Source organism: Petaurus breviceps, unplaced genomic scaffold (assembly GCF_028583685.1).
Source record: "Petaurus breviceps papuanus isolate PSGF00001 unplaced genomic scaffold, PetGlider_PUasm1.0 79, whole genome shotgun sequence".
Taxonomy (NCBI): domain Eukaryota; kingdom Metazoa; phylum Chordata; class Mammalia; order Diprotodontia; family Petauridae; genus Petaurus; species Petaurus breviceps.
The window spans coordinates 24812252-24817924 of NW_027186523.1; the positions used below are offsets into that span (position 1 = coordinate 24812252).

General features: G+C 37.9%; 1 long non-coding RNA gene across 1 annotated transcript in view; it reads right to left on the bottom strand.

Moving 5' to 3' along the window:
* LOC138175765 (uncharacterized) overlaps positions 1-5673 on the bottom strand; it is a 63083-nt gene that overhangs the window by 13717 nt on the left and 43693 nt on the right. The window lies entirely within an intron of this gene.

Sequence of the window (5673 nt, forward strand, 5' to 3'; positions counted from 1 at the left end):
TTTATATGTTCTTTCTTTTCCTTTGAAGTAAATATCCCTTTATAAAAGCTAATCCAACCTAATCCAACTGTTAAGTGACAAATAGAACTGCCATACAAGATACTCTCTAAAATTGGGGAATACCATCAGTGGGGGCTAAAGCCAATGGGAGAGAGTCTAGAAACCCCTTATGGGTACTGGAAAAGCTGAGGGAGGGATAAATTTTAATACTCCTAGCCTTAAGGCAGTGTCAGTCACGGTATTCACTATTACAGTATGCTCCTTAGTGTATTATACTATTTGAGATATCATAGTTAATAAAACAAAAATATTTGGTATTATTAAAGGCTTGTTTATGTCATGCCTGTTATTCATTTTATAAATATTTTAAAGAGCTTACTATGTATTAGAGATATAAAGATGAAGTGAGACAGTCCCTACCTTCAAGGACTTTGTAGTCTAACAGATAAGTAAGATATGACTCTGTGTGTGTGTGTGTGTGTGTGTGTGTGTATAGAAGAGGTTGGAATGGTATGAGAGACTGAAGGAGGGAGAGATAACTTATTCCAGGTAGAATTAAGATGAAGGAAGACTTGGAGACAATAATAGCTAAACTGGTCCTGGGAAGAAGAAAAGAATTACAAATATCAAGAATTGTGAAGAAAGGGGCAGCTAGGTGGTGCAGTGAATAGAGCACCAGCCATGGAGTCAGGAGGATCTGAGCTCAAATATGGCCTCAGACACTTAACACAAAAACTAGCCATGTGAGCTTGGGCAAGTCACAACTCCAATTGCCCTCCAAAAAAAAAAAAAAAAGAATTGTGAGGAAAGATAATTCTAGGCCTGAAGGACAACTCTTGCAAAGGCTTAAAAGGGTAGGGTGAGAATGGAAAATGTTGTAGGAGCCTAGTTTAGATGGAGCATAGAATAAAAGAAGAAAAGCTATCATCTTCATTCAGATGCTCATCTAAGCATGTCATTCCTCACCTCAACAAACTCCAGTGGCTCCCCATTGTTCTAGGATTAAATAGGAATTCCTCTATTTAACTTTTAAAGCTTAAAAAAATACACCCTCACAGAAGAGCTACAAATTATGATCAGGACAAGCAGATATATAGATAGGTAAAGTCACCACCTTTTAGAGTGAAGCCATAGGACACAACAGAGTCACATACTAAGTGAAGTGGATAGTCAGAAGAAATAAATATGTCCCAAATCCAATCACTGGCAGGTGAGACACAGTTGTAATACCTACAGAAAATACACTTTTGAAAAGGAGGATGAAAGAGTGCTTGAAGTCAAACTTCCTACCCACCCTTCTTCAAAAAAATAATCTTAAAGTATCATGAAAGGATTTGGTGTAAGGGGCACTGGAATCTTTTAGTCCAATTACTCCTGACGGGTAAAAAGGGGAAGTGGCTTTCCTAGGCTTTAAGAGTTAAACTCCTTCAATTCTTAATGAGTTTGAGGTAAAAAGAAGCTGTAATTGGGGCAGCTAGGTGGCACAGTGAATAGAGCACTGGTCCTGGAATCAGGAGGACCTGAGTTCAAATCCAGATTCAGACACTTAACACTTACTAGCCATGTGACCTTGGGCAAGTCACTTAACCCCAGTTGCCCTGCCTTCCTCCCTCCAAAAAGCAAAAAAAAAAAAAAAAACAAAGCTGTAATAAAGGTGACTATTAATATAGTAATTCAAGGTTTGCAAAGTACTTTATATATTATTTTATTTAATATTAAAAACAACTGTCTGAGGTAAATACTATTGCTATCGCTATATTACAGATGAGAAAACTGAGTTTGAAAGAGATAAAACTAAATTAAGTAAAATAACATTTAAAATGCCATGTGGATTCATTTTATTGTTAAGTTACACAGTGTTCCCCTACTAGTAGTTGTCTAGGGTGGAATTGAAACTGAGGTCTTCTTAACTCCGTCCAGTGTTGTATTTACTATGCCAAACTGACTGTAGAGAATCAAGTGGAACTCAACAGACCTAGACTATTGGAGATGGTCATAACTGCACAGACCATTTTAGTTAACACATTTTAGCTTGTCTGTCTTTAAGCAACTCCTCCAACATGGACTATTTCCATCTTTTGTTATTTTATCTGTTTGCTGGTTGTGAGATGAAACGTCAGAGTTTTTAAATTTTTATTTCATTATCAACGATTCTAGAAACCTTTTTCATATATATATATATATATATATACACACACACACACACACACACACACACACACACCCATATATATTTGGAATGTCACTTATTTGATATTTGATGCAAGGTTGTTGTTTCTACAGTAAATGTTTTCCTTTACCATATATGTACAGATTTTATACATGTAAAATCTTTTCATGTAATCATTTACTTTCTCTTCTATAACCTGTCTTTCTGTGTCTACCTGTACAATACAATAATATAATACAATAAATATTTATTAAAGGCATACTATAGGCTAGGCACTGTTCTACATATTGGGCATACACTTTAAAAAAAAAAACCTCCCAGAAGGCAGAGCCAAGATGGTAGCATAGTAGCAGGAAATTCCATGAGCTCCCACAACAACCATCTCAGATACCTATAAAATATGACTCTACACAAATTTAGAACTACAGAACCCACAAAGTAACAGAGAGAAACAAACTTCCTGCTGAAGGCAGCCCAGCAGGCCAACAGGAAGGGTTCATCACAGTGTGCTGAGAGCAGAAAGCAGTCCCATGTGAGCCATGTGGTTTTGGCCTCTGGGCAGCCCAAACCAGCAGCTGCCAGAGCAGACTTCAGGAGAGTGAATCACCAGCAGCTGTGGCTGTTTCCAGACTCCCCAACCCATGAATGCCAAAGAGCAAGTAAAAGGACAATCAGAAACTCTGTTGGAAAGGAAGGACACAGTCCAGCCCCTGCCCCCAGGGTGAGAGGTAGCAGACGTGCAGTGGCTGCAGCTGCTGTCCCATGTGGCTGCCTCCAGAGCTCCTGGCCTGCAGATAGTAGAGGAACAAGTGACCATTCAGAGGATAATCGCTCTTGCTTTGACATGCTTGAATCTGGATTGTTGTCTAGGGAAGAGATCCTAGGTATGTGTGGCCAGTGGGACAGAGTTTGTGGGGGCTGTAGAGAGAGTGCCTTCCTAATAGCTCTGGCAGCTGCAAAATCCAGCAATTTGGGACAAAGCACTCCTCTCTGGAGGCAGAGTTCTGCTGTGGCAAAGAGCTTAAAAAGCAAGTAATTGATTGGCAACATAAGCAAGCAGAGGAAGCAAAGCAAGCACAGCAATCAAACCTTATATTCCTTTTTTGGGGACAAAAAGAATCAAAGTCTGAATTGGGAGGAATACAACAAAGTCAGAACTCCTGCATCAAGAGCTTCCAAGACAAATATGAATTGGTTACAGGCCATGGAGGAGCTCAAGAAGGATTTTGAAAATCAAGTAAGAGAAGAAGAGGAAAAATTGGGAAGAGAAATGAGAATGATGCAAGGAAATCATGAAAAGAGAATCAGCAACCTGACTGAAGAAAATAACACCTTAAAAATAGACTAACTCAAATGGCAAAAGAAGCCCAAAAAGCCAATGAGAAGAATGCTTTAAAAAGCCAAATTTGCCAAAGGAAAAGGAATTTTAAAAACTCACTGAAAAGAATAATTCCTTCAGAATTAGAGTGGAGCAAATGGAAGCTAACGACTTTATGAGAAATCAACATACTATTAAACAGATCCAAACAAATGAAAAAATAGAAGGCAATGTGAAATATCTCATTAGAAAAATGAGTGACCTGGAAAATAGATCCAGGAGAGATAATCTAAAAATTATTGGACTACCTGAAAGCCATGATCAAAAAAAAAAGCTAGAAATCATTCTTCAAGAAATTTTCAAGGAAAATGGCCCTGATATTTTAGAACCAGAGGGCAAAATAGAAATTGAAAGAATTCACCAAAAAAAAAGAAAGAATTCACCACTCATCTTTTGAAAAAGATCCCAAAAAGAAAACTCCTAAGAATATTATAGACAAATTCCCGAGTTCCCAGGTCAAGAAGAAAATGTTACAAGTAATTAGGAAGAAACAATTTGAATCTTGTGGAAACACAATCAGGACAACACAAGATCTAGCAGCTTCTACATTATGGGATCAAAGGGCTTGGAATATGATATTCTGTAGGTCAAAGGAGCTAGGATTAAAACCAAGAATCACCTACCCATCAAAACTGAGTATCATGTTTCAGGGGAAAATATGGTCATTCAATGAAATACAGAATTTTCAAGCATTCTTGATGAAAAAACCAGAGTTTAATAGAAAATATGACATTCAAAAATACAAAAAGCAAGAGAAGCATGAGAAGGTAAAAAGGGAAAAGAAATCATAAGGAACTTATTAAAGTTGAACTATTTACGTTCCTACATGGAAAAATGATAATTATAACTCATGAGACCTTTCTCAGTATGAGGATAGTGGAAGGGAATATGTGTGTGTGTGTGTTTGTATGCATATATACATATATATGTTTATATAGGTGGATACATGTGTGTATAAATACATACGTAAGTGTGTGTATATATGTGTAAATGTATACCTAGACAGAGGGCATTGGATCAGTTGAATATGAAGGGAATCATCCCATATCTAAAATATAAAATTAAGAGGAGAGAGAGGAATATAATGAGAGGAGATAGGGAGAGACAGAATAGGGTAAATTATCTCATATAAAGGAAGCAAGAGAAAGCTATTACAATGGAGGGGAAGAACAGGAAGGCAAAAGGGAATGGGTCAATCTTACTCTCATTGAATTTGGCTTAAGTAGGGAGTAACATACATATTATACTGGGTATCTTACCCCACAGGAAAGTAAGGGGGAAGTGGATAAGAGGGGGGGATGATAGAAGAGAGGGAAGATTGGGGGGGGGAGGGTAGTTAGAAGCACACACTTTTGAAAAGGGACAGGGTCAAAATGGAAAATATAATAAGGGGGGGCAGGATAGGATGGAGGGTAATAAAGTCAGTCTTTCATAATATATCTACTATGGAAACGTTTTGCATAACTACACATGTACAACCTATAGTGAACTACTTATCTTCCCAGTAGGAGTGGATGATAAGGGAAGAAGGGAAAAAATCTGGAATTCAAAGTTTTTTAATCAAATGTTTAAAATATATTATTATTATTGCATGCAACTGGGAAATAAGATATACAGGCACTGGGATATAGGAATCCATCTTGCCCTACTAGAAAGTCAGAGGGGGGTGGGGGAGGATATAAGAGAGAGCAGATTGGGGGAAGGGGTATTCAGTAGGATTGCTATTTTGTGGTGGTGGATAGGGGAAAGATGGGAAGAAAATTTGTAACTTAAAATCTTTTGAAAATGAATGTTGAAAGCTAAAAATAAACAAAATGAAAAAGATATTCCCTCCCCTTAAAGATCCTACAGTCTAATGGGGGCAGATAAAAATGAGAGGAGGTTAACCATGGCAGAGAGGTATTTCCTTAGACTATCCGGTACTGAGGCATGGTAATGGTGAAACAGAAAAGAAATGGAGCACCTGGTGGTAAATGAAGAGATGGTTGGGAATTCTGAGCCTTCTATAAAGGGAGGCATTGGGAAGAGTTTTTGCTATGCCCTCTCCAGCCTTCCAATCAACAGGACAAAGGCAACTGAGGGCAGTTATGAAAGGAATCTCTCTCTCTCTCTCTCTCTCTCTCTC